At 35.9% G+C, this 12,360-nt stretch overlaps 1 long non-coding RNA gene across 4 annotated transcripts in view; it reads left to right on the top strand.

Annotated features, from left to right (window-relative positions):
* LOC109448670 (uncharacterized) overlaps window positions 1-12,360 on the top strand; it is a 136,643-nt gene that overhangs the window by 86,069 nt on the left and 38,214 nt on the right. The gene's annotated exons all lie outside the window — the stretch shown is intronic.

A 12,360-nucleotide genomic window follows, 5' to 3' on the forward strand; every position in this document is an offset into this window, starting at 1 on the left:
GGTATACACTACACAGATCTGGGTTTGTAAGAAAAATTGGACTGCTTGGAACTCGATTACCCAATTTTCATGGGCATACATGTGGGTAGACTTACATATGCAAATTTTGCATGTGTTTATGACATAACTTTAAAATCTGACAATAAATAGGTAAGATCAAATTGTACTCACAGGTGACTTCATATTGGTTAAAACAATGTCTTTGCTCTTTCCTCTGTATTTATAACACGGAGCCAAGACACATGGGGCCATGTGTAGTTTGTGAGACAGTTATTCACACACATTTAATTTGATAATGTGGACACTTCACAGTAAATAGCCTGAGACCAAGGACATATTGGAAATAGTGCCGGGGGCTGGATACCATTTTAGTTATCAATAAATGTAAACTTCTTTAATTAAACACAACATGGTCTCATTTTTTAAATATATTTTTCCCCAGATTTTAGTTCTTATTTTTTATTTTATCATAAATAGATTTTAATCATGATTTAAACATATGAGAGTCTGGTTTCACTTTGATATGTATATATCCTAACCCCACAGAAGTTAGTGGGGGTTATGAAAACCTACAGAGGAGAGAATACACCCACAGACTCCAAAACAAATTTAGAACAATTTAAAATGCCCTGGAGTAATAAAGAGTGAGTTTAAGGGGTCAATCAGAGGGTAAATATATGTTTTAAAGATTATTTTTGTAAAAACTCTTGTGGCTTTGAGGCCCAAGGCGTGGAATAGATGGGTATGAACAGAAAAGAAGGGATAAAAACTAACAATTATGCCTAGGGTAAAAGTATAAATTACAGTTTACCTTGGCAGAAAGCATGTGCATGGTAACATTTTTTATGAGAGCTATTTGTATTTCTGAGAGCTGTGTAAGTGTTGTTTATCCCTCAGAATGTCCTTGTGAGGTGTGCATTTCCTACCAATCAGCCTTGTGTGACAATGACATGGAGATGCATTTATCATTCAGCTTCTAGCATCTAATATTTTAAGTGATCAACTAAGCTACTGTCAGTACGCCCCTGTGCACAGGAGAAAACGGAGAGTTAACGGGGGTTTAGAACTTGAGTGGCAGAATTTGGATTGTATTTCATAAGGAAACACTCTGATGTGTTACCTAAGACATGGGACACATTTGTTGCCATGTACCATGTCTGCCTCCCCTCCTTCCATCTCACTCTCTTCTCTTCTATAGTCAACCTTGCTATTAGTTATCAAGGTGCTAGGAAAATACTTGCTCAGAATCTCAACCTTGAATGCTGTTTAAATGTTGGCAACCCTACCCTCTCCTTAAAAACCATCAGAACATATTAATTCAGTGAAATCAAATAGAAACCTTCACCCCTACTCCCCTTAAAGCAGTATAACAAAAGTAACCTAATTCCAACACCATTGTCTGATATAATACAGACTACCTATTTTGATTTGGCATTGTGTAATATAAAAACCGTTGAACTAAAGTCAGAGCACCTGGGTTCTAATCCAGTGCTTCTCAACTCTGGCTGCCATTAGAAACATCTGGTGAACTTTCGAAAGCTACAGATGCTAGAAACACCCCCTCCTTCCCTCTAAGAGTCTAATTCAGTTGTTTGGGGGTGAGGATCAGCCATGCAGTATTTTCACAAACTCCTCAGGTGAGTTCACTGTTCTACTTTCCATTTTATAATGTCTACTTTTCCTGAATTTCTTTCAAGAATTCAACCTCCCGTTAAGCTTCTATTTTTGCATCTCTAAAAGTAGGGCAACACATACCTAGCCTGTTTGTCTCATACAATTGTGAAATTCAAATGAAGAGATGATTTAAAAACTTGTGAAAGCTGGGACATGCTTTACTAATGTCAGACATGATGATGATCAGGTTGACTTTCTTGTGATTTAAAGAAGTAAATTTGAAGAAACCTTAGGAAAACCTTTTCTTTCATCTCCGGTTTCTTTGATTTGGTACATTGGTTCCTTGATAAAAACTTCAATCTATTTTCACTTGAGTATATGTCGTGTACTTGTTTATACATTATGTTTGCTAATTGATTTCTATAAACTCAATGGCAAGAATAAACAGTGAGAAGTGCTGATCTGTGTGTATATGTATGTATGTGAGTGCTCAAGTTTGTCCACATGTAGATATCTGGGAAAAACTCTCTTGATAGATTTAAATAGTGGATAGTGATAAATATGTAAAAAGGCAATTGGCCAAAGCGTGTCATAGTTTATTCATTCATCCAAAAAAATGCTCTATTGAGGGATAACTATGTGCCAGTCTCTCTGCCAAGATATAGAAATAGATGACATTGTCAACGCCCTCAAGGAATTCACAAACAATTGACAATGACAGACAAGTAAACCAACACTTATAATACAGAGTCATGAATGCTGCAATTGAAGATTTTTCAGCATCCTGAAGAAGTCTGTAAAGGAAAACTAAGGGCATGAGAATGTGGTTAGGTAAGGCATATAAGAAGATACAAAATGTGAATTGAGTCTTGAGGGACACATAGAGTAAGTTAGGTAGAGGAAGGGGATGGGACTTCTAGGCAGAGGGAAAAGTGCAGAAAAGAAGTGAGAGAATGTGGTCCATTCAGGAAAGTGTGTGAAATTCACATCACTGCATGTGAAAGTACATTTGGGGACTGGTAGTGGATAAGGCAGGAGAGGTAGCCAGGGGCCAAACACAAGTGAATTTGTAATTTATTCTGAAGGCCATGGGGATACATTTTATTTACATAGAGGAGTACAGATTGGAGTGCATTTTGGTAAACTCACTCCAATAACCATGAGGTAGGGAGGGAGATGGACGAAGAAGATGAACCAAAACGGTTCATCATTGATGTAGTTGTCAGGAAAATATGGTAAAGACTGAACTAAGGCAGTGGCAGTAAGAAAAAGAGGGAATAATTTAGAAGGTTGAGCTATTTAGCAGAGTAGAATGAAAAAAATTCAGTGACAGATTAACAATAATCACATTAAAAACACTAAAAGTAAAAACAAACATGGATAACAGGATGTTAGAATGAGACTGCAGTAGGCTGAATAATGGCTCCTCAAAGATGCTCAAGTCCCAATTCCTAGAACCTGTTAATATGTTATAAGGAAATTTGTAGATATGTTTAAATTAATAATTCTGAGATTAACCGGGATTACGTGGGTAGGCCCAGTGAAATCACGAGGGTCTATTCAGAGAGCAGGTGGAGGATCAGAGTCAGTAGGAGGAGATGTAACAATAGAAGTAAGAGGTTGGAATGATGTGAGGAAAGAATCACAAGTTAAGGAATGTGAGTGGCCTCCAGAAACTGAAAAAGGGAGGAAGATGAAGTCTCCTTTAAAGCTTCCAGAAGGAAAACTTCCATGCCAACACCTTGATTTTAGACTTCTGATCCCCACAACTGCAAGAGAATAAATTTTTTAAGCTTCTAAATTTGTGGTAATTTGTTACAGCAGCAATAGGAGGCTAATATAGGGACTTTTCATGCTGTAGTATCAACTGAGCTAAAATAGATATCAGGACACCAAAGTGAGTGAGATATCCCTTTTCATATATAGGTAATTGGAGAAGTAACTTTTGGGAAAAGGTTCTTTCTAATCACTGCTTAGTGAGGAGTGTTTCATGGGCATTACTTGGAATGCTTAGAAATAACATTCCCTGCAGTTAGGAGGCACAGAGAATTCATATCTGATTCTCAACAGGGAAAGCTGTGAACTAGATTCTTAATGCTACCTAGGGAATCAGTGAGGAAAGGGCTAACTGACCACTTGGTTGTGGACCAAGAAGACTGCTGTTGTATAGGGGCTGGATTCTTAGGTTTTCTACTCTCTTTCTGTTCACTTCATCCAACACCCACTAACCACTGAACTAGAATAGTCCCTTAAACTTATTGCTTTCTGCACTTGCTGCATGATTGCCACCTTGCATTTCTTTTCATTGCACTTTTGTGTTAGAGTCTCAATTTCCTGGATACTATGTCCTCCTTTTTTTTTTTTTTGGATTCTTTCTTAATGCTATTAGAGTATATCTTCAAGCATTTTTCCTTAGAAAGGATATCTATTAGAATTTTTTTCTGGATCTTTGTATACCCACAGACATCTTTTTCCTTTCACACTTGATACATAGTGTGGGTATAAAATTTCAGGTTCAACATCATTTAACTCCAAAACTTTGAAGACATGATGTCATTTTCTTCTAGCATCAGTAATGAAATTCCATTCTCATTCTTACTCTTTTTAAACTCCTGTTATTTTGTATTGAAGGCTTTAAAGAAATTATTTCGAAATCTTTGTGTCAGAAATTTTACAAAGTATGCTCAGTTGTAGGCCTTTTAAAAAATTCATTCTGTTTATCATATTGTGGTACTTGTGATCTGTAGACTACTCTTCTCCAACTCTGGATATTTTATTCTTATTCCTTGATTATTTCTCAATCCTCCTTTAAAAAAATCATTTTCAGATTTAGTTATATAGACAATAGACCTCATAGAGTAATTCTTTATATCTCACAAATTTTTCCTATATTTGTCATCCATTTGTTCTCTCAACTTTTTGTGATGTATTCCCAATTTGTTTTAGTTTTTCTATTGAATGCTTTATTTCAAGTGTCATATTTTTAATTTCCCAAACTTCTTTATTTTCTTTCTCTAGCTTCATGTTTTTGTTTTATGCATGTATAATTACCCTGAATCTCCCTGAAGATACCAATTACTTTTTTTTTTTTTTTGTAAACTACTCTTCCATTTACTAAATAATCTCTTTTTTCCAATTAGCATGCAATTTTTAGGGAGTGTCTTTGGGATCAACATGTGGAAAAGGAAGAAAAAAGGATGGGGCAGAGGAAAAGGTAGAGCTGCAATGCAATCTCAACGAAGCTCTCAGCTAAATTTTGGGAAGTTTTGAAGCTGGCATGGTCCTATAGAGTTTCCCCAAGTTGGAGTAAGGTGGCCAGGTCTTTATATATCCATGATGATTGGTCATTGGATGTAGGCCATACAATTCTTTTAGAGCTTTCTTTTGGCAACTCTCCCTGCAATGGAAAGATCTGTGTGGTTCATTTCAGCGTCCACCACATCTGTTCTTTATTTATTTTTAAAGGTTCAGTTGTTAGGTTCTACTTATTCAATTTTTTTCTTTCTCTTTTATGATGTTTTTCCCTCAAATGTTTGGCGAATTTAGGTTTTTCATTTATATGTATTAATAAAAGTCTAGGCAGTTAATATGGCTAACTCCGTTTCTATAATAAGGCTCTTTCCTGAACGAAGGGACTAACAGAGAGCTCTAGTTATGTGATTGGGGCAAGCAGATTGGTGGGACTCACTTTAAGATGCTCAGGAGAGACCTATCTGGCAATCCCAACTGCGAGAATGAGGATAGCCTTATTTTGAGATACTGTCTATTCTAGGTGTCCCAGACAATTTTAAAATTTCTTTAGAAATTCATTATCTAATTTTAAGCCTGAGGATAAATGCTAATCCTGTATTCCATACAGATTTGTGTATAAGTGGTGAAAGTGGGGTTCCTGAACAAAGAGCTGTCCACATTCCAGTATTGACCAAACTTGTTTTCCATAAAAATCACCTGGGACCCTTGTCAAAAATTGAGAATTTTGAGTCACGTTGCCAGACTTACTAAACCGGAGTCCCCTTGGAAGGGTCGTGAGAGTCTCTGTTTAACAAAAGCTCCGTGTAATCTTATAATCGGCCAGGTTGGTAACACCACCTATAGATCACCTTCCCCATCCACCCATCCACCCCACCTCCACTCCCACTCTCTAAGTGCTTCTTCCTTGGGGGCTTTTTGTGGCTCCACAGCCAGGAATGGTGCTTTTGTTTCCATTGAAGCTTTCTCCTATGTTCGTTTGAGATAGAGGCTCCCACTTTTGTTTGCTTATTAATATGATAGCTTCCATCTGCTTCCCATGTTATAGAAAGTCATCAAAATCTCTGGTCTTTCTGTTCTCAGGACTGTAATCAATTTATTCCCTTTTGTACTTTACTATTTCTTCAATGGGTTTTTAGTAAAGAGGAAAGGTAAACATGTGCACTCAAAATTCCCTCTTAAATCAAATCTCAATAATCACACGTCGGAAAAATCTCCTGAGCTAGGTGATTGCTAATGTGCAATGTGACAGATTGGATATGGGGATAAGGGAGATACAACAGCCTTGGATAATCCTCAACTGTCTGGCATTAGCAATTGGGAAAATTTTTATGTGTTTCACTGAAAAGACTATAGAAAGAAGAAATCATTTTTCTTGGAAAAGATAATCAATTTGCTTTTTTTCACATGTCCAGTTTGATTGAAAGGCCCAGGGAAGGGTCTGATCTAGAAGCATATATCTGTGAGCCATTCATTCATTGATCAATCGGCATATATTAAACACCTTCTAAGTATATGCCAGGATATGGCACTAGAAATGTCTTATAGGGGATAGAAACAAATAACTAAGCAAGTACAATAAAATGTGACAAGTGCAATAATGGGAGATATCCAGAGTGCATAGGAACTCATAGGAGAACAACTAAACTCAAGACCTGGGTGTTCAGGGAAGGGTCTGGCATCTAGGCTGAGACAGGACAGATTGGATGAGTCCGGCAAAGTTGTCTAGACAGTAAATTATTTTAGAAAGAATGAAGAGCCAGTAGGAAAGCTGGGAGCTAAAACAGAATACCAATAGGAACTTTCGTATGACCAGTGCTTAGCAGGAAGGAAGACAATAGAGAAAACTAGAAAGGCAAAAAGGATGAGTTGATGTAGGATCTTGTATAATGGGAAGTCACTGAACAGTTTTAAATAATCATTCTAAAAGTGGATCTGAAACCTTAGCAATGAATGACATCACTCAGTGGTGCTCTAGCTTTGGTCTGCATCTAATCAACCAAGAAACTTGTCAACTTGCATCTATTATGTGTAGTATTGAGTTAAGCCCTTTACACATATATATTCTTTATATATATCATCTCTGACATCTCACAATCTCAGAAAGTAAGTGGAATTAATGTTCCTGAGGTCACATTGCTAATAATTGCCAAAACTGAGACCTGAACCCAAGCAGTCTGGTTGTAAGCTCCCTTCTTACACCTCACTGTGTTGCCTCCAGATAGAAGTATTGTATAAAATAGACACTTGAATTTCACAGAGCACATATTATGAGGCCTTTGAGAATTCTGAGATTTATAACGCCGCTGTAAGATACCATTTGCTCTCTCCCATGTCCAGGAATTTTAATTCAGGAGAGCAGAAGTGGGCCTAGGAATCTGAATTTTAACAAGTCTAAAGATATAATTTTGTTGTAGATGGTTCCATAACCCTTCCTGGGGTCACTTGAAACTAGAGAAGAGGCCTGAAGTTGCTCCCTTACAGCAGAAAAATCCATGAAAATGACTGAGAAAAAAACGTCTGGACATGTAGGACGTAAATTTCAAAAGATTATTATAGATTAGGAGAGAATTTGAAGAAAGAGGTCAGTAATATGATATGCAAGAAATGTTAGGTAAGGGCTAGAAATTGCCTATTGGACATGGTCATGAGTTCCTTGGTAAGGCTGAGATCTTTTGCTCCACAGCCGCGATTCCTACTTCAGAAGAGCTCCTGCTTCTGATTGTCCACACTGCGTGGAGCTCAGCCTAGAAATATTTCCATTTTCCTCACAGTTCTCTCTGTCTCATAGAAGCAGTTAATGGAGACTTTGGGAAGGTCATTTCTCCATCGATTACCTTCAAAGACATTGAATTTCAACCATAGCATAGCTATGAATGGCAGAATTACTTAAATATCTTACAAATGCACAGACATGCTCTAGATTTGATGCTTTAAATATACAAAGATTATTTGTTTCAATAAATAATGCTGCTCAAGCAGCAGTCCCTTTACACTGAAGATTCTACCACCCAGGATAATTGAACTTGAAGAGAAGAACTGAACTATGATTTAAGAAATAGTCTGTGCCTATTTTTAATTGTAGGCAAACAAAATTCTCCCAATTGGAGTTTAAGCTGGAGGTGGATAATCATTGTGTTGGAATATATAATGCTTTCAAAATTAAAATAAACATATTCTCCTTTGAAGTTATGCTGGCTATTCAGGCACCAATGCTTAATGATTTCTTTTCAACATACTGAAATGTATGTGCCGCATTCCTGGTGGTTTTCACTGGGATTGAGTTGCCTATAAAAAATAGTGTTAAAATCTCTACTTAACTTACTCTCAATTATAGATTTCTATATTGTAACCTCCAATAACTCCAATTTCTTCCTAGTAATATAAAACAACTGAATTCCAAAACTAATGAATTCTTCAGCCATTCTTCCATTTTACATTAATTAACATATTTATCTTAAATTAGAAGCCCAAATCCTCAGTCCTGAAATTTTATGATAATAAAAATAAATAACAATTATTGAGCACCTACTATGTGTGTCATTGTGTTATGTTCTTTACATGTCCTTTAAGCCTCACAGTTTTCGAAAGCGAATGATACTTATGTTCCCGAGGTCATATAGTTACAAAGTGCCAAAAGTGAGACTTGAACCAAGAAAGTCTGGCTGCAAAGGCCCTATTCTTATGCTTGCATTGTTTTGCCTCCAGATAGAAGCATTGTATAAAATAGACCCTTACATTTCACCAAATCTGTGTTAGAGGCCTTTGAGAATTCTGAGATTCACAATGCCACCAAAGGAAACCATTTACCCTGTGAACAGCAGATGAGCAGATGGTTTCCTAAACTCATTCAAGAGCTTGCTGACTCTCCTTGGTGACAGACCAGCCTCGTCACCCACTATATTCATCTATATCTAATATCATTGTAGATTATATATTATAGGCCATCGAATTCATTAGCTGTCATACATTTAAATTCATTTAACAAATGTTGAGCATCTGATGAATAAGACAAGGTCCTTTTCTTCATGCTGTCTATAATCTGGGGAGAGACAGGAATGATAAATATATAAGTATCAGGAGTCTAGGCGGTTATTTTGTGGTTTTCATATACATGTAAATATTGAAGTTGTAGAAGCCATTGAAACAAAGAAGGTCATCTTTTAGGATGTGAGAAGAGGTTAATTTAAGAGGTTGCTAAAGCTTAAGGGACTTCTATTTGGAAAGGGCTGAGAAGAACCATCCTAACCAGATGGGGGTGCCAAGGGAAAACGTTGCTCGTTGGAAGGAAAGGAAGAAGTTGTGTCAAGGAGGTGTGTGCTATGAATTTTGAGATATTAAAAAAGTAACGTCTGGACCACTAAGCTTCTTTGGCTTGCATATTCCTGTCAGATAAGAGTTAGAAAAACCTGACAATCACTGGACATTTCTACAGTAACCTGAGACAGAATTTCAAACTTCCAGAAGGAAAAGAAGAGTAATAGCAGTTTCATTCTAGAGTGTCACTTCCAACTCTCCTGCCTACGCTTGTCTTCCAATACCATTCAAGTCTTCTGAAATGGCCTCTCACTCATCTGGAGAGTTTGGGGGTACACAATTTTTTATATCAAACTCTGCAGATAAAGAAGGATGGGAACTTATGCGTTATGATTACTGCCATTAGAAACCAAGTAAAAAGTAATTTTCTATTTCATTGCTTTTATTAATCATGGTATGGAGATTATTGTTTGCTTCTAACTTTAAATTACTCTATGTTCTAGATTTTGGGTCTGGGTTTTAAATGATTTCTTAGGGGATTATAATGAGACATTAAACTATTTTTAGTAATTCACTAGAAAATCTGAATGAAAGGCCCATTAGTTATTTTTATGGGACACAAAATAGATTAACTATTGCATTAACAATCTCGCCATCAGCCAAGCTATTAGAAATCTTAAGATAAATGCTACCATAATATCCCTTTAAAAATTTTTTTTGAAGTATACCACGTTTCCCTGGAAATAAGACTTACCTGGAAAATAAGCCCCAGTTAAGACTGTCAGCCAGACAGATGCAGTTATGACGATGTTCCAGAAGAAGATGACATGACTGTATTTGAATAAATGTAGATTGTTGTACATGAAAAAATGAGACATCCCCTGAAAATAGGCCCTAATGCGTCTTTTGGAGCAAAGATAAATATAAGACCCGGTCTTATTTTCAGGGAAACTTGGTCGTTATCTCTAGGTTTTTTTCAAGACAGTCTATTAGAGTTATTAATATTTATACTTTGTTAAAATTTATAAATAGAATGATTGTTTTAAAAGAAGAAAATTAAATTAAGGACATAATAAAGAATTAAATGAAAAATAAACATTTTGGGAGCAGCCAGATGGCTCAGTTGGTTAGAGTGCGAGCTCTTAACAAAAGGGTTGCAGGTTTGATTCTCACATGGGCCAATGTGAGCTGCGTCCTCCACAACTAGGTTGAAGCACAACGACTTGACTTAGAGCTGATGGGCCCTGGAAAAAACGCAGTTTCCCAATATTCCCCAATAAAATAATCAGTCCTTGGCTCACTTATAAAAAAATAAATAAGTAAATAAACATTTTGAACCTCAGAAAAAATAATTTTTTTCCAGAATATATGCAAAAATTTCACCCATCTATATTTACTCTAAAAATATTCACCTAGGCCCTCATTCATTCAAGTGGAAATACAATTGTTTGATTGCATAATACAATTTAGAAATCATTTGACAGAAACAGTAGTTTTTATTTACTAGAAGAATAAAAATAAATTTTTCTGTTATGTTCATATCTTAACACTTTAAAAAGCAATATGGCTCTGGAATAGATTCTGGATTTTAATTCTCTCTTCAGTACTTACTAGACATATGTTCTTGGACAAATCTCTTAATCTAGCAGGGTTCTTACTTTCTTATTTATAAAATAGGGGTAAATTATTTCACAAGCTTGTTGAGAAATTTAGGTGAGATAATGTAGACAGTGTAGGCAATGTATATAACTAGGAAATCCTACACATATTCACAAACAGATCCATAAAACTTTTTTTTTTAAGATTGATTAACTGGATTTGTAGCAAAAATCCAGTGAATTGATAATTATAGGAGAAATAGTTTATGTTTTAAGATAAATTCCTTAGGAATTTCTACAACTCAATCACATAAGGAAGGGGAATATACATAAATGAAAATGCCACTGTATTGCAGTCGGAATAGAGCATAACCCATCCAGGAATTATGCTGGACAGCAGGAATCTTTCTTCAATGGGACATCAATGCTAGATTTGATCTTTTTCTTCTTATCTTAAATAACCATTTAATACTTCATACAATATTGATTTTAATAATAGGTATATTTAACTTAATAGAAAGGGTCAACCACCCCCAACTTATTATTTTATTGCTTGCCAATAGCTATCGTGTTTCCCCTAAAATAAGACCTAATGGAAAATAAGCCCTAGCATGATTTTTCAAGATGACATCCCCTGAACGTAATCCCTAATGCATCTTTTGGGGCAAACCTTGATATAAGACCTGGTCTTATTTTCGGGGAAACACAGTATGAAGTTAGAGTTCTTACCTTGTTTTATTTAACCTGCTGGCATTTATGGAGTCTGCCTCACATAGCCCAGGAGGAAGTCATTGGGTGAGAATGTAGGCAAATTCAATAGAAAACCTCATTACTACCCTTTAGGAGCTTATGACCCAGTTGAAGGAATGCATATCAACACTCGAAACAAGGAAAAACGTATTTATGGACCAACATGCAAGCAAGAGCAAATTGATATGGAAGCGCTGCTGGCCTGAAAGAGAGATGATGGGCCCAAATATTTTAACTTCTGATTGTTTTCTGTTTGAGTATGGTCTGTAGTGGTCAGTTACGGCATCTCTGAATGGTTGTCCAAAGCATGATTTGAAACTTGTACATCTTAACAGTTCATCTGTCTATTCCCTTTGTTGTTACCCTTGCCTTTTATTTGGACAAATTGTACATTTGATGGATTTGTAGTTTAGCTTACATATTTTCATACTTATCACAAGAAATTACATTTATTCTCTTCTACAAAACAAAGAGGAAAATCCACTGTGTCAACTAAAGTGATAGTTCATTATGTTTAGGCTAATTATTATAGTAGTTGCATTATGCAGGAACTGTTCTCTTTTTTATACGACATGGAAAAGTTCCATTTAATTCTGTTAACATAACTAAATAATATGATTGAGTCTATCCATACTTTTAAAGTTATACTTTGTCTATCTACAGAGCTTCACAAATGACAGGGTTTAATTCATTTTAATAAGCTACTCCTGGTGGAACCCAATACATCAGTCAGAAAAGGACAGGATAGGTCCCCAACTTTTGGTCTGTGGTCTCTTTACTTTAAAAATCATTGAGGATGCTCAAAGAGCATTTGTTGAAGTGGGTTATAGCCACTGGTTTCTACTTCACATTAGAAATTAAGGAAACTTTAAAAAAATTTTAATTTATAATT

This window comes from Rhinolophus sinicus, linkage group LG03, assembly GCF_036562045.2.
Source record: "Rhinolophus sinicus isolate RSC01 linkage group LG03, ASM3656204v1, whole genome shotgun sequence".
NCBI lineage: Eukaryota > Metazoa > Chordata > Mammalia > Chiroptera > Rhinolophidae > Rhinolophus > Rhinolophus sinicus.